The sequence below is a fragment of the Peromyscus maniculatus genome, chromosome 16, assembly GCF_049852395.1.
Source record: "Peromyscus maniculatus bairdii isolate BWxNUB_F1_BW_parent chromosome 16, HU_Pman_BW_mat_3.1, whole genome shotgun sequence".
NCBI classification, from domain to species: domain Eukaryota; kingdom Metazoa; phylum Chordata; class Mammalia; order Rodentia; family Cricetidae; genus Peromyscus; species Peromyscus maniculatus.
In genome coordinates, this window is record NC_134867.1 from 67319358 (window position 1) to 67341834 (window position 22477).

Sequence of the window (22477 nt, forward strand, 5' to 3'; positions counted from 1 at the left end):
CTCTAGGGTATTGATTTTGTCCTGTACTGGAAAATTAATGTGTTCCTTATTTATTGTATTATGAACAGGATCTTGCTGTGCAATTGAGGCTGACTCTGAACTCCTGGTTTTCCTGCCTTATCCTCTCAGTGCTGGAATTATGGGTTTGCCCTACCATACACAGCTGGGAAGTTATTGTTCAGAAAGTCCTCCCATTTCAGTGTGTCTGAAAACTATTCTTGGTCAAATTCAGGAAAATATATTCTTGACAAGACTGCCATGTGGTAGTATTGTGTTCCCCAAAATATTGTGTACCCTAATAAATTTATCTGGGGTCAGAAAACAGAAAAGCCACTAGATACTTAGGATAGGCAGTGGTAGCACACACCTTTAATCCTAGCATTCCAGAGGCAGAAATCCATGTGTTCAAGGATACAGCCAAGCATGGTGACTCACTTTTAATCCCAGAAAGCGAGCCTTTAATCCCAGGGAGTGGTGGTAGAAAGCAGAAAGGTATACAAGGCATGAGGACCAGAAACTAGAAGCTTTTAGCTGGTTAAGCTTCAGGCTTTTGAGCAGCACAGTTCAGCTGAGAGCCATTGGGATGAGGACACAGAAGCTTCCAGTCTGAGGAAACAAGACCAGCTGAGAAATTGGCCAGGTGAGGTTAGCTGTGGCTTGTTCTATCTCTCTGATCTTCCAGTGTTCACCCCAATACCTGGCTCAGGTTTGATTTTCTTAATTAGAACTTTTAAGATTCCTGCTACACTGCCATAGACTGTCATGTCAGAAGATGTGTAATGCTGCCTTATCATCCTGGTGATGCCAGCATTGGTCACTTGATTTACATGGTGTCTACAAACTTTTTATGCATTAATGTTGCCTTTTTTCCCTGTCTGTAATTCTCATCTTTTGGATAGGTATTTTGAGACTATACAAATAAATTTCTTAAAAAAAAATAAGTTTCTTACCATAGTTGCCCACTAGTTTAGCATCTGTTGATGATTGTTGCCTACAACTGTTACTATGGTGTCTGCCAGATGGTAAACTATTTCTATCATTATTTTTACATTGTTAATTGGAATCCTACTGAAAGCAAAGCTTCCCCTTCTGTTCTATTTGTTTGCTGTCTTGTTATTCATATCAGCGTAGGCTCATGAATATTTACTTTATTCTGTAGGTCATAATCCTTTACTTCTCATGATTACCTTTTATTCTTCCAAATTTTGGTTACCGAGTCTCTTCAAATTGGTTCATTTGTCTTTTGATCCTGTTTCCATCACATTTTCTTTTTAGTATTTCTTATTTTTGGTGACCACAAGTTATTCTAGGAACATTTTCCTCTTTCTTTCATTCTTTTTTTTTTTGTTTAAGATAGAGTCCCAGAGTCTTATTTAGTATACTTTAATATCTTGGAGATTTTCCTTCACTGTTAGTTATAAGAGGTGTCCTTGAGTTTATGACTAATGATGATAACAATTACCCCCTTTAAAATTATAGACAATTCTCTGTGTGTTTTTTTCTTTCTTCCTTCTCTTATTATCTCCCTTCTTCTCTCCTTTCCCTCCCTTTGTCTTCTTGTGTGGGTACTAGAAAAAATGATAGAAAACTTTAATTATTAAATTATATTGTTTAAGCTTAGGATAAAGTTTGTAAGTTCTAAATACTTGTTTAAAATAAAGTATTTTCTCTTAATTGCAAGTTTCATGCTATGTGGTAACTGACAATGTCTATTATAAGTGAATTAATCTTAATAATCTGTGCTATTATATCTGTGTGACTATGGTACAATTTTTGGTTATGTACTTAATAAATTAAATATGATTATAGGCTATGGTTTTAAAAATTATTGCCAAAAGCAGCAAAATTGCACAATAGGGTAAAGGTGGCTTCCTTACTAATTCTTTCTTAATATTTAGTTAGTATTTCCAAAATAAATATCAATTTTCAAAATTTGGAATATTGGCCTGTTTTAAAAATTACATCAAATTAAATTGAGTTTGATCCATTGGGTCATTTGAGACTTTACCTCCCAAATTTACAATTACAGCCTGGTTTCAGGGGCCTCAGTCCAATTGCAATAGAAAAAGAAATCCTATAAAGAAATTTGAAGGGTAAGAAAAAGCTTTGTAATTTTAGAGGCCAACATATTTAGGTGAACAAACATTTTATTATCCTTTACAAAGGGAAACAATTCATTGTTGTAACCTTATAATTCAAAATTATTTGATGTGAATCTTAAAGATAGTGTCTCAGCATATTTCTTTTGTTAGCATTTTAGGAAGGAATACCTGCTCTAATGACAGCTGTACTTGATGACTGACAGAAATAGCTCATCAACGTTTAATCAGAAATAACTGGTCTGAGTCAATTACAGAGGGCGTTGCTATGTTGTTGCCACAATTCTTACACTTTTGGGTCATCAGGGATGCAAGGCTATAAATGGTGGAAATGAAAAACAAAACCATGAGGAAGTTTCATGTTCATTCTAAATTATTTGTGAGATATGTGGGCTTTAAAGAGTTTAAAGAAAAATAGCTTTATTTCCCCTAATTATAAGAATGAGTTGCTTATTTTAGGCAATTAGAACAGCTTGTTGTAGTAAAAGGACCTAAAATTCATTGGCAGCTCTTCCAAGAATGACAAACACAAATATGCTGTGTGTACGCTATCAATTCAGCTTGATACAAATTGACTTTTCTTTATGGATTTAAGGAATGTTTGGGTTATATGTAAAACAGGAGTTTAGTGACTTATGACTATCCAAGTCTGTGTGGTGGTTGTATAATATGCAGAAACTCCAGTAAGCCATGCCCCTGTCTTGTCTTTCCAAATCACTGATAATAGAGCACACCCCATGAGGGTATAGGTGCATGCGTATATAGGTACAACCCTTCGGACAGGTTTGTAAGAGGAATAGAAAACAGAGGCAAGCTGGGCGGTGGTGGCACATGCCTTTAATCCCAGCACTTGGGAGACAGAGGCAGGCGGATCTTTGTGAGTTCGAGGCCAGCCTGGTCTACAGAGTGAGATCCAGGGAATGCGCAAAGCTACACAGAGAAACCTTGTCTTGAAAAACCAAAAAAAACATAACAACAGACATTGAGGAAATCCAGAGAATTATAAGGTCATATTTCAAAAACCTCTACTCCACAAAACTGGAAAACCTAAAAGAAATGGACATTTTTCTGGATAGATACCACATACCTAAGTTTAATCAAGACCAGATAAACTATTTAAATAGTCCAATAACCCCTAAGGAAATAGAAACAGTCATTAAAGGTCTCCCAACCAAAAAAAGCCCAGGACCAGATGGTTTCAGTGCAGAATTCTACCAGATCTTCAAAGAAGAGTTAATACCGATACTCTCTAAATTGTTCCACATAATAGAAACAGAAGGAACATTACCAAACTCCTTCTATGAGGCTACAATTACCCTGATTCCTAAACCAAACAAGGATGCAACAAAGAAAGAGAACTACAGACCGATCTCCCTCATGAACATTGATGCAAAAATACTCAATAAAATACTGGCAAACAGACTCCAAGAACACATCAGAACAATTATCCACCATGATCAAGTAGGCTTCATCCCAGGGATGCAAGGGTGGTTCAACATACGAAAGTCCATCAATGTAATACACCATATAAACAAACTCAAAGAAAAAAACCACATGATCATCTCACTAGATGCAGAAAAGGCATTTGACAAAATCCAACACCCCTTCATGATAAAAGTCTTGGAGCGATCAGGAATACAGGGAACATACCTAAACATAATAAAGGCAATATATAGCAAACCAACAGCCAACATCAAATTAAATGGAGAGAAACTCAAAGCAATTCCACTAAAATCAGGAACGAGACAAGGCTGTCCACTCTCCCCATACTTATTCAATATAGTACTTGAAGTTCTAGCCAGAGCAATAAGACAACATAAGGAGATTAAGGGGATTCAAATTGGAAAGGAAGAAGTCAAGCTTTCCCTATTTGCAGACGACATGATAGTATACTTGAGTGACCCCAAAGATTCCACCCAGGAATTGATAAAGCTTATAAACACCTTCAGCAACATAGCAGGATACAAGATCAACTCAAAAAAATCAGTAGCCCTCCTATATACAATTGACAAAGAAGCTGAGAAGGCAATTAGAGATACATCACCCTTTACAATAGCCAAAAATGACATAAAATACCTTGGGGTAACACTAACCAAGCAAGTGAAGGACCTATATGACAAGAACTTTAAGTCCCTGAAAAAAGAAATTGAAGAAGATCTCAGAAAATGGAAAGATCTTCCATGCTCATGGATAGGCAGGGTTAACATAGTAAAAATGGCAATCTTACCAAAAGCAATTTACAGATTCAATGCAATCCCCATCAAAATACCAACACAATTCTTCACAGATCTGGAAAGAACAATACTCAACTTCATATGGAAAAACAAAAAACCCAGGATAGCTAAAAGAAACCTGTACAATAAAACAACTTCTGGAGGCATCACAATCCCCGACTTCAAGCTCTACTATAGAGCTACAGTAATAAAAACAGCCTGGTATTGGCATAAAAACCGACATGTGGACCAATGGAATCGAATTGAAGACCCTGACATTAACCCACACACCTATGGACATATAATTTTTGACAAAGAAGCCAAAAGTGTACAATGGAAAAAAGAAAGCATCTTCAACAAATGGTGCTGGCATAACTGGATATCAGCGTGTAGAAGGCTGCAAATAGATCCATATCTGTCACCGTGCACAAAACTTAAGTCCAAGTGGATCAAAGACCTCAACATAAATCCAGCTACTCTGAACCTGCTAGAAGAAAAAGTAGGAAATAGTCTTGAACGCCTTGGCATAGGAGATCACTTCCTAAATATAACACCAGTAGCGCAGACACTGAGACAAACAATCAATCAATGGGACCTCTTGAAACTGAGAAGCTTTTGTAGAGCAAAGGATACGGTCAACAAGGCAAAGCGACAGCCTACAGAATGGGAAAAGATCTTCACCAACCCCACATCTGACAGAGGACTGATATCCAGAATATATAAGGAACTCAAGAAATTAGACATCAAAAGGACCAACAGTCCAATTGAGAAATGGGCTTTAGAACTAAACAGAGAATTCTCAACAGAGGAATCCCAAATGGCTGAAAGACATTTAAGGAATTGCTCAACTTCCCTAATCATCAGGGAAATGCAAATCAAGACAACTCTGAGATACCACCTTACGCCTGTCAGAGTGGCTAAGATCAAAAACACTGAAGACACTTTATGCTGGAGAGGATGTGGAACTAGGGGAACTCTCCTCCACTGCTGGTGGGAATGCAAGCTTGTACAACCACTTTGGAAATCAATATGGCGCTTTCTTAGAAAATTGGGAATCAATCTCCCCCAAGATCCAGCTATACCACTCCTGGGCATATACCCAAGAAATGCTCAATCATACCACAAGAGCACTTGCTCAGCTATGTTCATATCAGCATTGTTTGTAATAGCCAAAACCTGGAAACAACCTAGATGCCCTTCAACTGAAGAATGGATAAATAAATTGTGGCACATATACACAATGGAATACTACTCAGCAGAGAAAAACAACGACATCACACGGTTTGCAGGCAAATGGATGGATCTAGAAAAAAATCATCCTGAGTGAGGTAACCCAGACTCAGAAAGACAAATATGGTATGTACTCACTCATAGGAAGATGCTAGATGTGGAACAAGGATGACTAGACTGCTACTCACATCACCAGTGAGGCTACCTGGAAAACGGGACCCCAAAAAAAGACACGGAGAAATGGACAAGATCTACATGAATAGCCTGGTCATGAGTGGGAACAATGAAGGGCGACAGTCGAGGGAAAGAGTGGGAGATCCTAGCTGGATCAAGAAAAGAGAGGGAGAACAAGGAATAGGAGACCATGGTAAATGAAGACCACATGAGAAGGTGAGAAGGGGAGGAAGCAGAGAGCTAGGGAGGCCCACGGAGATCCACAAAGATACCCCCTCAAAAGACTGCTGGCAATGGTCGCGAGACGGCAGGAACTGACCTACTCTGGTGATGGGATGGACAGACACCCAAATAGTGGTGCCATAAACCCCATCCAAGGACTGAGGAATCTGAAGGCAGACATCCACGGCTGAGCCCCTGGTGGAGCACTGGGAGTCTAATCAGTGAGTAAGAAGAGGATTTATATGAGCGAGAATTGTTGAAGCCAAGGTTGGATAAAGCACCGGGACAAATAACCAAATGAATGGAAGCACAGGATCTATGAACCAAAGGCTGAGGGGCCCCCAACTGGATCAGGCCACCTGAACGGGTGAGACAGTCAGTTGGCTTGATCTGTTTGGGAGGCAGCTGTGCATTGGTGCCAGGTCCTGGACTCGTTGCATGAGTTGGCTGTTTGAATCCTGGGACTTATGCAGGGACACTTGGCTCGGTCTGGGAGGGGGGAATGGACCTGCCTGGACTGAGTCTACCAGGTCAACCCCGGTCCTCGGGGGAGACCTTGATCTGGAGGAGGTGGGAATGGGGGGTGGGCTGGGGGGAGGGGTGGGCGAGAGGGGGAGAACAGGGGATTCTGTGGCTATTATGTTGAACTGAATGGTGTTGTAAAATAATAATAATAATAATAAAAAAAAACCAAAAAATAAATAAATAAATAAATAAATAAGTCTACAACTCCAAAAAAAAAAAAAAAAAAAAAAAAAAGAAAGAAAGAAAACAGAGCCATTTAGGTACCTTCATGTAACTTGCTTGTGCCTTCAGAACTTGCTTGTGCCTAATCACATATATACCACCTCCATTTGATAATGGATTGCTGCTGAGAATGTGCTACTGTAAGATTAGGTGGATCAGATAAAACCCAGCTCAGGTCATATGGTAACTTGGTGGCCCATTGTAAAACATTCAGTTGCTAATAAAGATGAACATTGAGCCAAGAAATGCCTCTCAAGGGAAGAATAATTGTCTTCAGATGATCATAGATCCTTGCTCCAGAATCTTAAAGGTCTTCTCTGTGATTCATCTGTAGGGGCTTGTCAAAGGCTCCAAACAGCATCCCAATCTGCTGCTGACACAAGTACCATTGGGTTTGCTGGATCATATGGTCCAAGTGGTAAAGCAGTGTTCACTACAACCTGAACCTATTGAAGAACCTTCTCTTCTTCCAGTCCATACTTAAAGCTAGCAGCTTTCTGAGTCACCTTGGTACATGGGCCAGAGTAACACATCTAAGTGAGGAATGTGCTGTCTCCAGAATCCACATAGGTTACTAAATATTCTGCTTCTTTCTTGGTGGTGTGAGGGGCACAATGCAATAGTTTATCCTTCACTTTAGAAGGATTATCTCTGAATGCCCCACACTATTGGACTTCTGAGAATTTCCCTGAGATAGAATTATTACTTGCAATTATTTCCCATCTTCTGATATGCATATGTGTTACAAACATTGATCCGTAATATCAATCATATGATCAACATAATGTCATCATTATAGTGGACCAGTGTGATATTTTGTGGAGAGACATGTGATCAAGATCACTTCAAACTAAATGATGACATAGGGCTGAAGAGTTAATATACACTTGAGGTAAAAATGGAAGCGTATACTGCTAGCCTTGCCAACTGAAATAAAATTGCTTCTTATGGTCCTTATGGACAGGTAACAAGAAAAAGGTATTGGCTAGATCAATAGCTGCATACCATGTATCAGGAGATGTTACTCTGCTCAAGTAAGGACACCACATCTGCTACAGCAAGTGCAATTGGAGTCAGTGCTTGATTAAAGTTATAAGATCTCATTCTTTACCAATTAATGCCATTATTTTAACTACTGACAACTTGAGCTACTGATACCCTTTGAGGCTGGGACTTGAATTTTTGTTGTAATCCAGCCAATCTTATAAGGAGGGATTTGGTTTAATTTTCTGCAACTTGATCTTTGTGACTGCTGGAGAGGAGATTTCTCTTCCAGGGCACAGTTAGAGTCCTTTAGAGTACGTATGCTCATCTCGAACTGGTTAGTTTGATCACTGAGTTCATTGTCCTTCTTCCCAATATCCTGAGATGCTAGAGGTTGGTTAATTTTTTTTATCACAGAACTCATTTCTTTACTGTATCAATTTATCCAGAGATGCTAAGAGCAACCAACCACATCATTATTTTCCAAAAATTGTCAAAAGTTTTATATAGTCACTAAATTTCTTGCTTCCCATAATAGGTGCATCAGAATAATTAAACACATTTGTCTTGATGAATGTTTTAATGTTTTCCCCACTTCTAGGAGAGGCTTCAATAACTATAGGGATTGGTAAATTGAAAGCCTGCTCCAGATACTGAAAAAAATCATACTTATATTTCTTTTGCTCTAAAGCCACTCTGGATAATAAAATTTGTATTAGCCAGGGTTCTCTAGAGAAACAGAACTGATAGAATGAATACACACACACATACACATGCACATGCACACGCACATGCATATGCATATGCATGCACATGGTTTATTAGAATGGTTTACAGGCTATGGTCTGACTATTCTAACAGTGAATGTCTCCCAGCTGGAAGTCCAAGAATCCAATGTGTTCTTCTCATAGTTTTCATGTACTAGATACTGCAGTTTATAAAGCTGTTTCTTCAGAGACTTGTGATATTATTTTTCAGCGACATCTAGCATACATAACAAAAAATTGTGCCTTAAAAAAGGAGGTCTTAGAATTTTATTCAATCCTCCTTTTAGTGCATGGCAAACCAGAGGAAAGCGCATTTCTTAGAATACTAAGGATTGTTTCTTTCATTAGAAACCTTCACACCTTTCATGTTGTATAGTCACAAAGCAATAAGTTCATTTTTAAATGGTGATAGGATTCTATTGAGCAAGTTTTCCTGGCCCTATCAGAGTTTATGCTACCTCATCTTTACTACACAAGAAAAAAAGACCAATGAGAACAATGTGAATATAAAGATAATCCAAATGCAATGAATGAGAATATCACACTTCAGCTTTAACCTAATTTTGTAAGAATTTCAGAACCTCAATATTGACCATGTACTGTAACCCTATACTTTATTTCATTACTTGTGTTAAACAGAGGATGGTAATTTACAGTCACATATTTCTACAACGTTGCAAACAAAACATAGTCTTTCATCCTCTAAACTTAGATTTTTTAAAAAGATTTAAACATTTTGAAAAGTCTTAGGATGTTTAAAATTGAGAGGAAAATATTCATGTACATAGTCTTCCATATTTTTAGTATCCTCTCTGCCAAAGTGACATTTTCTTTTACAAATGATAAGTCTACACTTACATGTCATTACAATCTAATATTCATTATGTTCAATATCAGCATTAAATAGTAGATGGCTTTGTACAAATGTACTCATTTTTTTTGTAATATCATGCTGTTTTGTTGCTATCCTAAAACCCAAGTGTTATGCCTATTATTTCCATCTGTCTCTGCATAACTTGCAATGCCCTTTGCATGCTGTCTTACTGGATTTTCCCTTTACTCTGGGATTGGTTAGGTTCAGTCATTTTAGTCACATAGTATAAGGTAAAATTTTGGGTTTGCTTTCTTAAGCACTGTTCCTACAAATAGATTTAATTTTGTAAGAAAGTGAAAGCGGATGGGCAGAATAGGAAGGAGGGAGGGGAGGAGGAAGCAAGGGGGTGCTGGACCATGTCCAATTCATCTGCAACTAAGACTCATGTATAAAAATGTTTTGTATAATATTTATCTACAGACACATACACAGATTATATATTTTAAGGCAGAAGTGTAGTTTAAGCTCTCCTCCAGTCCAAAGTGTGCATATACATATATAAACATAAAACACATAGAGCTTTCTGTGGGCGCTGGTCAGGGTATTGCAACTTTGGAATGTATGCTCACCAGAACTAAGGCTGAGCTGGACCACCCACTAAACAGGGGCCACCCAAGGGAAAATTCAAGACCTGGGCAAGCAGTGCTGCCAGATCTGCTTCATGAGAACAGCTGGCCACCCCAGCACCTGCTGCCTGGCCCCAGACAGCTGGGGATAAGGCAGTGTGGACCCAGCTGCTTTTAGGAAAGGCATTGACAAAGACTACCGCCGTTTTGGCATCTGTCAACTCTTGCTATATTTGGTTGAGGAAGTTTGGCAGGGAGTTATGTGGTGTACCAACTAAAATTTAGGCTGATTAGTCATAAGCCAGAATCATAAAATCATAGGACCGGGAAGGACCTCCAGTAAAGTGGGTTTCAAGCTTTGGTATGAATTAGAATAACATTGGGAATTTCAAACAAGAGTTGCCTCCAGACCTAACACCTTACAGAATCTAATTCAGTGGGTCTTGAGTGAATTTATTTATAATTTGCATTTTTAGTCAGCACATGAGGTAAATTGAGTCTAGATGAACCATGAGTTTTAGAGTTCTAAATAACTTCACAGTTTGGGATGTTTGTTAAAAATAGATAATCATAATGACTTCTTAATTCAAAAATAAGGTTGTATGTAAATCTACTTGAAGTTAGGAATTTGCCCTTTCCTAAGCACAAATATGTAAGAATCATTCAAGTGACCCTTTTTATTACCTTAAAGGCTCAGTGTAGGCCAGCACTCTCCCATTTCCTTCACCAAAGCTCCACCTCCAACAAAGTTCCCACAACTTTCTCAAAAAGCACCACCACATGGAGATCAAGTTTTCAAATAGTAAGCCTAAGGGGGATGTTTCACGTTCAAACCATAGTGGCTAGGCAGGAAATAAAAAGGGTTAGCAGGATCAAGTCAGAGTTTTGTGGCAAGATGATTGATTGCCCAGGAATAAAACCAAGGAGGACCTTGGGGTTCTGTGAAGTTAGAGAATGACTTCATGCAATCAATAATTAGTTTAAAGCACTCTATAGAATTTATCAGAAGGGCTGGATGATATTATAATATGTGTGTTTTGGGGGGGAAATAAACTTAATAGATGTTTTCCACATAATATAGGAAGTTAGACACAGCATTTGTTTGAGCCATTGGAAGTACATGCTGACCAAGAAAATAATTTACTTTTTATTATGGGGCAGGGGATAGATAGATAGATAGAGAGATAGCCTTTAAAAGGATTTTAAAAAAGAAGAGAATACAATGGGAAGTAAGCAGAGTGCAATCTCAGCTTAGCTTAGCAGTTCTCCTCTGGGAGAGAGGAAAGAGAAGCCACTTCCCAAAGGTAAACCAGATAAAGCTGGGTAGTCCTATTTTCAAGAAATATCCATAGCCCTCACAAGCCCAGATCAGGTTTCAGATTTTGGTGAGACCACGACTACTCGGATGTATAAGGTCAGCACTGGAGAGACATCCCCTTTTGTCATTCTCTATGATCTGAGGACAGCAGATAAGCATCACATGAAAGAGAATCTATTGTTAAGAACTGAATACTTTAGGGATCTGAGAGAAGGGAAGAAAGCTTTGATTTGGTCTGCTAAATCTCCTGGGTGAAGGAAGGACTGGAGAGGTAGTTCTGGGGCACAGGAGAGCCAGACAATTGACAGATGGAAGAAGGGTGGGATCAGGCTGGCAAGTGTAGAGAGAAAGATTGTGCAATGGAGAATAACTCTGGTGTGTAGTAGATTTGAGCATAAGGGCAGTGAGTGATCAAATTCTATAGCCACTTATCTGTCCTTCACTGCTGTAGGGCTATAGATAATACCTATAGCTACATCCATCTGTCACGGTTAGTAATTGTCATAGTCATAGTAATAATCAGGAAGCCTTAAAATATGAAAACAGGTCATCTGGTAATATAGCTCTCAGTGCTATGGATGCTTCCTATATTCTCATCACTCTTGGGAGACATCACCTAGATAATGTAAGATTATGCAAAAGATAAGATCTGAATAGTTTTAGGAAGGTGAAAGAATTCTCCATCCACAGACTGTGAAGTTAAGTGTGGCCAGCAGAGAAGGAAAACCACTAAAGTTATGACAGCTCTGGTGGATATAAAACAGCTGTTCAACTCAGACTCAGTAGTGTAATAAGCCATTGGACACAGATTCCACCATGACTTCCTTCCATGCAGAAAACTAGTCTTAATTTTTGAGAACTGAGAAAGAAGCTAATCTGACCTTCATATTTTCCCCTGTGATTCCTTTTTTTTTAGTATTTAGCAGAATTTTTACTTCTTAATGTTTAAATTTTTATGTTCTCTTCACATATTCATCAAAATTTATGAAATGTTTTTTTCATTTTTAGGCAATGCATTTTCTTTTCCTTAGAGTATTTATTCTTTTTTTTCCCTTTGTGTTTTTTCCTACTTATATATTTAGTGTGTTTTGAATTAATTGTCTTGTTTCCAGTGTTCTTTAATAAATTTATCCAATTTTATTTTATTTTTTATTTTTTTTCGAGACAGGGTTTCTCTGTGTAGTTTTGGTGCCTGTCCTGGATCTTGCTCTGTAGACCAGGCTGGCCTCGAACTCACAGAGATCTGCCTGGCTTTGCCGCCTGAGTGCTGGGATTAAAGTCATGCGCCAATACTGCCTGGTCTCCAATTTTATTTTTTTAAAGACTTTATATTATGAAGTTTTTTTCCTCTGTTTTTTTTTTTCTAATTGTTTGTTAGTTTCTCATTATATTGTTCTCCACTCCACTTCTTTTTGCTCTTTTAATTTATTTAACCTTGCCTTTTCTCTGTTTCTTCTCTTTCTGCTTCCTTCCTCTATATCATTCATTTATTGTCTCCACATTTACCTTAAATAATTTAAAACTTAGCTTTTTTAGCTTTGACATTTTCAGAGGTCATTGGTAATAAACTGGTTTTCATTATTCATTTTAAGTACATTTCTGTATCATGTAGGGTTTGATATTATTGCAGCTACAGAAGTCTGGTTAGTGTTTATGAAATGATGCTGAGGATTAAACCCTTAAAAATAACCTGCTCGATAAAAGGATCCATCCCTAAAATCCAAACCAACAGGTGCAGAAATCACAACACAAAAATACAGGAAGTATGGAGAAGTAGATAATATGAGTCTTCCCAAAGACCACAAGTCCTCTACTACTGAAGCCAGAGATACAGGACTTGTTAACGTATCAGATGAATATTTCAAACATTTTCTGGAGAAAGTAATCAAGAACTCAGAGGATATAAAGAAACAGATGGATTTTTCCAGAGTTAGAAAGGACAGTCAGCCAGATAAAGGTAAAAAAATCAAAAAAGATGAGAAAAACAACATTAAAGATGAAAAACTCACCAACATAGAATAAAAATGAACAAGAAAATTGTGATTTTTTCTTTTTTATTTTATAATTTAATTTAATTGTACATATTAGCCATGGATTCCCTTATTCTCCCCCTCCCGCCCCTCCACTTTCCCCCCAGCCCAGCCCACTCCCCATTCCCATCTCCTCCAAGGCAAAGACTCCCCAGAGGATTGAGTTCAACCTGGTAGATTCAGTCCAGGCAGGCCCAGTCCCCTCCTCCCAGGCTGAGCCAAGTGTCCCTGTATAAGCCCCAGGTTTCAAATAGCCAGCTCATGCACTGAGTACAGGACCCGGTCCCACTGCCTGGATGCCTCCCAAACAGATCAAGCTAATCAACTGTCTCACTTATCTAGAGGGCCTGATCCAGTTGGGAGCTCCTCATATTGGTTTATAGTTCATAGTTCATGTGTTTCCATTTGTTTGGCTATTTGTCCCTGTGCTTTATCCAACCTTGTTCTCAACAATTCTAGCTCATACAAACCCTCCTCTTTCTCGCCAATTGGACTCCTGGAGCCCCACGTGATTTTTTTTTTTTTTTTTAAGAAACAGAGAAACATTAGAAATGAAAAGCTGATGAATATAAAAAACCACTACTAATAGACTAAATGATGGGAGACAAAATTTTCAAATATCAACAATAAAATTCTTCAAAATGAAAATGAGTACAATGTCCAAGAATCCTAGGATATATCTAAGGATCCAATTCCATAAGATTCTAGGAGAGAAGAAGCTGAGACAAATCATACTAAGATAAAGGCATAATGAGTCTATTTAATACTATAATAGTAAAAAGTTTTATGAATCTAAAGAAAAAATAGACAATCAAACATAAAAGCTGCTTAGCACCCTGTTTAGACATGGCTGGAGAAGCATCTCTCCATGGCACATAATAATCAAGATGTCAAAATTACAAAGCAATGAACCATATTAAAAACTGTAAGGAAAGCCGGGCAATATGGCACACACCTTTAATTCAGCATTTGGGAGGCAGAGGCAGGTGGCTTTCTGAGTTCAAGGCTAGCCTAGTTTATAGAGTGAATTCTAGGACAGCCAGAGCTACATGGAGAAACTCTGACTTAAAAAAAAAAACTGTAAGGGAAAATACCAACTCACATACAAAGGCAGTGACATCAGGTCTCTCAACAGCAACCCTGGGAGTCAGTGAGGCACAGATTGATATATCTCAAGCCCTAAGAAAACTAGCTACCAACTAGGGATCTGTTATCTAACAAACTGTCTTTTAAAGCTGATGGTAAAACATAGCTCAACACAAGCATAAATTAAAGGCACTTAATAAGAGAACATGTCCTGAAGGTCTTATTTAGACATGTTAAGTCTAAATCAGAAGCATTCTAAAACACTGAGATCCATACAGCCAATGCCCCGCCGTCTTCTCATACTATGTGCTGTTGCTCAATGATTCATTTAGAGTAGTGCAGATGTGCTGGAGTGCAAGGGCTAGATGCCTCCCCCTCAGTTTTTTTTTTTTTTGTGGTGGTAAGAGACTGCTAATTAGTCCTCTCCCTCTTAGAACAGAGAACAGAGTTTTATTGATAATACAAGTTAAACGGAAGCAGGCTCTGTTCTTCTTTAGTCACCCACTATTCTAACTACCTCCAATTGTTCAAACAATAAAATGACTGGCACTTGACAAATGCTATTTTTAAAAGGTACCAGATTATGTAATTTATATCTAACCCCAACAATTATTCTTTTTAAGATTACTACTGTTGTTAGTTTTATTTGTATTAGTAGGAAACCAGAAATTACAGAGTTCAAATGTATTTTCAAGGAATCACACAGCTAAAAATGATGGAGCTGGAATTCAGTCTCAGGTTTGAGTGCCAGGAAAATTAAATTGAGGCAAGAATGACATAATGGGTCAAAGGAAGCCACTAATAACTAAAATAGCAAACAAAAAGAGACTTATGGACTGACTGTTCTGGAAAACAAACACACACACACACACACACACACACACACACACACATAAATTTTAGTATTCAACATGGTGCAGGCATTTCATTTTCATAATGTCTCTTGTTTTCTATAATAGACAGAAATAAAATGAACAATGAAAGGTTACTAGGGAAACACAGTTGAGTTGTGTGTTTGGAAATAGCATGAAACATACAGCCTACCCAGGGGCACTGTAGGATATCCATCTGTGAAGAGTTTCAAAGGGATAGAAGACAACACCCTAGTGGTGTGTGTGTGTATGTGTTTGTATGCATGTACGTGTATGTGTATATTTGCGTGCATATGTCTGTGAGTGTGGTGTGTGTGTGTGTGTGTGCTCAGGGCCAGATCCGAGGCATCACACATTCTGCACATATGCTCTGTCTCTGAACTACATTTCCACTTCCAAAACCCTGGTTCTGAAATTGAGGATGTTCACATAAACATCAGGTCTCTTGCTGTTTTGTGGTTCTCTCACAGAAACACAATCACAGCCAGGAACAAATAAGCCTTACAAAAGGAGTCACACAATCACTACAGTAGTTTATGTTCAATATGTAGCTGTGGATGTGGACATATTTGTCAAGAAGATTTAGCATCATCCAAAAGTATCACACCTGGGGGCAAAAGGAAGCACTGGTGAGTAAAAACAGAGCCTAGAGACCTACCATGGAGTCTGAATAATGACAACTTGAGAAAGCTCCAAAACACAAACAAGAGTAGCACCACACAGGTTGTGTGAGCTGGGCCACAGGAGAGAACCACGCTTCCTAACTTGTTCTGTAAGTGAAAATTGGGCTTCACTAGCAGTCTTCCTCACCTCCCACTAGCTAGGAGGAATATTGAAACCCTCACACCAAATCAGGGCATACCTAGGAAATATCATAAGAAACGAACATTAATAAGTCCAATCAATTACAAAGGAATGTGTTTGATTAATAAAACTATTTCTGGATAAATTTAATGCAGGCTTTTAAGCAACATAAATGTGAGTCATTTTCTTTTAGTAGTTAACTTCAATTGATCCAAATTTCATCTATAAGAAATCTCCAAGCTCTAAGAAATCAATTTATTATTTCATAAAGTTTTAAGTGGCCTTTACATTTATGATAAAATTTTATTCCAGTAACTAACCGTGTTTTACTTGTACTGCTTTGTAATCCCTAAGCAAGGGTGTTCTGTTGTAGAATGAACATGGGACTGAATGACTGTGATGGGGAGAAAGTGTGTGTTTTACTGTAGGCCTTGCCTCACAGTTTGAATATGTGTTAATAGATATGACCTATTACCTCTCTGGGCTGGTGTCCTCTAAGAAAAAGTGACAGCTTATTAGCTGGTAACCTCTGGGCATACATTATATATACCTGGGATTTTGTAAAAGTCTCAACTATATTCATGAATTGAAGGCTAATGATTTTCCTGAGTGAGTTTTCTGGTGAATATATGATGTTACCATAAAGAGAATTAAACCAATTAAAATATTACATAGTAAACTCAAGTACCAGGTCCCTGTATTAAATGTTCCTGGTGCGACAATTGTACATCTTGAAGCAGAGAAGTGGAAGTCAAAGAAATAGATTGAGCTGGCACATTTAACTAGCAGCTATGTAAATATTTGTCTTCACAAATTCACCTTAATGGAGATACCTGTTTAGAATATTGGATACCACTGTGCAAGCCTGTAGGAAGAAATAGCAGAAAAAAATCATTACTTACATTTAATCGGAAGGAGCGCTGCTAGTTGCATAAACACTCTGTGGTCAGTAATTGCAGTCCCCACTGGAAAATAAATGGAAAAGTAATGCATTAAGGAGGTGATTTTGCTGCAACAGCTCTTGTACTCAAGTGCATGAGCACCAGCATGATCTGTTTGTTTCATTTTGTTTCTCCTATTCCTTTTATACATTATACTATTACACACACACATAGCTATACATTGCTGCTACCTGGGAGTTTCATTTGTTATTAAATACATTTAATGAGCATACACAGTTTTAAGTTTCATTTTGGCCTTTTCAAACAAAAGTTGTTTTGTTAATTTACTGCTCCTTTGATCCCCAAATAACTCCTACATGCTTGTACTATGGCCTTCTACCCACCCCTAATAATTTCCCTTCTACTTCAATACTACTTGTGTCTTGTCCTCCCTGCTCCTCAACATCTCCTTTTCCTTCTCATGGTCTCCTTTTTGGTTTGATATCCTATATCTAGTCTCACTGTCACACACACACACACACACACCACACACACACACACACACACACACACACACACACACACCTGATAAACTAGGATCCAGGTATTAGAGAGTACATGCAATTTTTATTTTTCCAAGTTTGAGTTACCTCACATAATACAATACTTTCCACACCCATCTACTTTCCTGCTAATTTAATTTTTTCTTTACAGCTGAATAAAATTTCATCATGCATATCTACTACATTTTCTTTACTTTTTCATTAGTTGATGAACATCTAAACTGATTCCATTTTTGGAGATAGGCAAACTGACTGAGCTAACATGGACTCTCAAAATAGTTAAAAATTGTTCTTTATTATTATTATTATTATCATTATTTATTGTTTGTGCTAGGTGTATGTCTGTGGGTGTACACTCTCTAGGCAGGGGGCAACTTTGTAGAATTGGTTCTCTCCTGCTACCTTTGAGTTAGTTCTGGGGAACAAATTTAGGTTGGGTGTTTTGTCTGGCAAACACTTTGATGTGCTGAACTACCTCACCAGCTAAAAGCCATTTTAATTCATATTCCTCTAATGACTACATATGAACACTTTTAAAATGTACTTGTTCATTTTTCATTTCTTCTCTTCAGAATTGTCTGTTCGTTTCATTAATCCCATTTGGCAACTAGAATTTTTTTTTTTTTTTTTTTTTTTTTACTTTTTGGTGCTTAATTTCTATAGTTCCTTTTATACTCTAGATATTAATTCATGTTTGAAGTACGGTTGGCAAATATTTTCTCCCATTATGTAGGTTGCATATTCACTCTACTGACAGGTTTTCTTTTGCTCTGTGGGAGCTTTTTAATGTCACTTAACCTCATTGTTAATTCTTAGGGCTATTTCCTGTGCTATTAGACTTGAGTTCAAAAAGTTCTTGTCTACACAAGTATCTTGAAGTGTTTCACCCTTATAGTTTCACAGTTTCAGTTCTTACATTAAGGTCTTTGATCCGTTTGAGTTGATTTTTTGTAGAGTCAGATATATAGCTCTATATTCAGTCTTCTTCAGGTGGCGATCTAATCTGCCTGTGCCATTTGTTGATTGGGTTTATTTCAGTGTATGATTTTGATCAATGTATCAAAAATTATGTGACAGCCATACTTTTCTAGGTTGATTTCCAAATCCTCTATTCTGTTCCATTGGTCATTATGTATGTTTTTGTGCCCATAGTTCTCTTTGTCACAATAACTGTATAGTATAAGTTGAGTTCAGGTAATGTGATACCATGATTAGTGTTCTTTCTGCTCAGGCCTGCTTTGGTTATTCATGGTCTTTGTTGTTTCCATATTATTGTTTCATTGTTCCTATTTTTGTGATGAATGTCATTGGTCTTTTGATAGGGATTGTATTGGATAGGTTGATTACTTTAAATAGGACAGCCATTTTCAAATACTAATTACGCTAAACTAGAATCATTGAAAGTCTTTCTATCATCCTGTATCTTCTTTGATTTGTATATATAGAGGTTAACGAACCAATTTCCAAGGTTATCATGTTTTGAATTAAAAATAACCCATTAATATACAGATTGTATGCCTAGAAATCCATCTTTAATTTCTACAGAATACATGCTGGAACATGGAAAATTCAGTGTTTCCTATGTGCCTGCTGTCAGCCACCCCGTGAGTTCAGAGTGCTCACCATGACTTTGGCCCTACTTCTGGGTTACCATGTAAAATCATGGTGCACAGTATATGCAGAGACCTTTCTTCCATAACAAGACAGAGTGATCATAGTACACCTGGCTCGAGGCTTGGCCCTTACTTCAAGAATACAGAATGACTGTCCAATTTGCAAAGATGTTTGAGGTAAAAAGTGTTTTATATAATTGAATTAGGTTTTTATTTGAAGATTTCAAAACAGACTTGCTTTAAGGAAAGCAAAGTTTTAATGGAATAGAATAGATGACTCAGAAATAAGACCATGCGTCTGGAGTCACTTTATTCTAAAGAGAGGTACCAAAGAAAACACTGAGAAGAGAGTCTTTTCAACAAATTATTCTAGGGAAACTGAATATATGAATGTAGAATGGAAAGAAACTCAAAATGGATAGAGACTTTAGTGTAAGATATAAAACTACTTGAAGAAAATAAATAAAATACCTGTAGATATAGACTTAGGGATTGACTCTGAGTACAATACCAGAGGCTTAAGAAGTAATAACAAAGGCTGACAAATGAGATCACAAGAAATCAAAAAGCTTCTCCACAGCAAAGGAAATAATCAGCAGAGACCACCAATATAATAGGAGAAAACCCTTGCCAACTGTACATATGATTGGATTATGGCTAGGATATTTAAAGGCCACAAAAATTAAACACCAAAGCCCAAAATAATTCAAAACTATAAACGTTCTTCAAAAATATATCTAAAATCAAAGTCAGCATACTATAAAGGTTCACTCACATTCATGTTTATAGCAGCACTATTCATAATGGAAAATAGTGGTATTACTCTAGGCATCCATCAATAGACGTAGGGAAAAAATAGGTAAAGAATGTATACACACCCACACAATGGAGTTTTATTCAGCATGAAGAATGAATTTTGTCATTTGTAGGAAAAGTGGGTACAATTGGAGACTATATTGTAGGTGAAATAAGCCAAACTCAGAAAGTCAAGCATTGCATATTTTTTCCTTGTTCATGGAGTGAGATTCAAAGAAAAAAAGAAGGATGTGAAGGTATAGTGAGACTATTTGGGTAGGGAAATGTTAGGGTGGAGAAATATAAGATAAAGTGATAGAATATGATGGAAGGACACAAAATGCCATGATAAAACCACATTACTTTGTTAAATCAATATTTAAAAGTAAAAGAAAGACAGAAAACATGATGTAAATTTGCTTTGAGAATCATTTCATTGATGACTTTTTCTAGTGAGGCCAGACATTTGAAATATTGGATTTTACACCACTGTGGGAAAATAGCAAGTTTCTTGGGATATAATTCTTTCATAGAACTTAATAAAAACAATCCTAAATTACCAATTAAATATTTTCTCTAATAGAGTTAGAGAACATTCTTAGTTGAAGCAGTGGGACTCCCTCCTCAAAATAGCATGCTTCTCACAGAGCTCTGACTTTTCTCTTCTAGGGGAGAGCTGAAGCTGAAAAGGACAAATTAATTTGTGTGTACGCATCCTGTATTTGCCTTCCCTTTGCCATGTTCATTGTGAAGTGTTCCCTCAGGTAAGTGAGAACAGAAGGGAATTATCTTCCCTTCCTGACATTGCTCCATTTGGAATTTCATACATATATAACAGTTACCCAGAGTGGAAAACTAAATCACTATGTAGTCTCAAGACTCTAGGAGTTGAGATCTTTCACTACGGGTAGCCAGGATTTTGTAAAATCCTGGAATTATCGGTATTATCAGAAGTATTGTTGATTTCCAAACTATGTTTAGCCTTTCACACCAGCTTTCAAATTATCTTCCTTGATTCATATGTTACTCTTTTGAGACATGTCATATTATATGTCCATTTTATAGATGTGAAGCTGGTGCTTAGGAAGCTTAAGAAAACTATTCCCAGGTTTAAGGCAGTCATGGCAAAATGGACCTCATTCCAGTTTTGAACTTGTGTTCTTATATTCTTTACTAGCTGACATGTTCTGTGTTTACCACCAGAATAACCAGTAGGTTAAGCTGTTTTTTAATCAAATTTTAAAACTATAGTAACTAAAGGCATGTTTCACCATTTGATTATGGAATTCCATGAAGCAAGTACTAGAAAAAAATTCTAAATATGTTCTGGGGAGCAGATCTTCCTGTGGTAGCACTGCATTCCAAATGTGTGCAAAAAGACAAGGGAAAACATGAACTGCAATAAATTATGGCTAAAGCGAGTTCATTTATTAACTTCCTTTCTGTTTCCTGGAGACTGGCTGCCAGCAACTCTCAGAAGCTTTCAAAACCTAGGAATGATTGGCATCCTGAAGTTCAAAGACTTCCTTGAACTTTTTGGACTTAGAACCACAGCTAGAAGTCCTGTGGAAACAGGCTTCCCTGGGTAACTTCCAATACATTTGTATACATGGTTAGAACTCTCTCTCTCAAGGTTGCTTATCACTGCTACTCTGGTCATAAGTAGGTTTGGAAGAACAGAGATTGTCTGTGAGACTGGCCTGGGACATATGTATACTCCTGATCTCTCTACCCCGGTGCATCTAACCCTGTTCACTCAGACATCACTCAAAGTACCTCCACTCTGACACAGGTGTCAGGTAAGGCCTAGAGTGCTGTCTTCACAGACAACTTATGGGTGTTTTCCACCCTTAATCTGTAATTTCTTGCTTTCTTAAAAATAAAATAAGAAAAGGCTTTACATATACTTGTGTCAATTTCTTTGGTACAGAATTCTACCATTAATATGAAGTCATGTATATTGAAGATCCCTATATTCACAGTCTGGTTAAGCAGTTTTATCTTCAGAGAAAAGGAGAACTTAGCTCAGAAATAAGAGGTCTTACTTATTTTTTTATTGGTCCTACTGAGTGAAATAGGAAGAGGCAGCATGACTCCTATGGACATTATTCCTCTAGATTTTAGAAAAGATGGTGGATCTTCTATATCCTAGACAAGAATGGGCATGCCAGAAACATGATACACATAAGGACCACTGGTATCTGGTTCTTAAAAAAAGAAAAGCAAATTATTCTGTAAGCCACTTAGTGACAAAATTGATGACCTAATGACTTTCTGTCAAAACCTGTTCAGGCCCAGTCAACCCATTTTTAGAAGCCAGTTGTTAAACACTTCATTACAAACCAAATGCAGCCCTCTCCTTGCCAGAAGTATTAATAGTTAAGACCAGAATTTGAAATGAGTTATAAAACTGACTCCTGCAATCAGGTCCAAATGTAGAATTCAAGAGGGAGTAGTTTCTGATATGTGAGGTCCTTCTTCCTGTGGACTTCAGGGGAACAACTCAAAAATTGTGCTAAAGAAGGGACCGACTGTTCCAAAGTCTTGATTCTTCATTCATCATCAGTCAGTACCCAGGTCAAGGACTTCCCTCACATCATTAGATAATTCTGTCTGATGGTAACACTGTTTGTTTTTAT

The 22477-nt window shown here is 37.5% G+C and overlaps 1 long non-coding RNA gene across 2 annotated transcripts in view; it reads right to left on the reverse strand.

The window, feature by feature from the left end:
- The window catches only part of LOC121823055 (uncharacterized), a 144861-nt gene that overhangs the window by 11429 nt on the left and 110955 nt on the right, over nt 1–22477 (reverse strand). For both annotated transcript variants that reach the window (XR_013045192.1, XR_013045191.1), the window contains one exon: nt 16889–16951. This is a non-coding gene — a long non-coding RNA (uncharacterized LOC121823055). The remainder of the gene's footprint in view (nt 1–16888; nt 16952–22477) is intronic.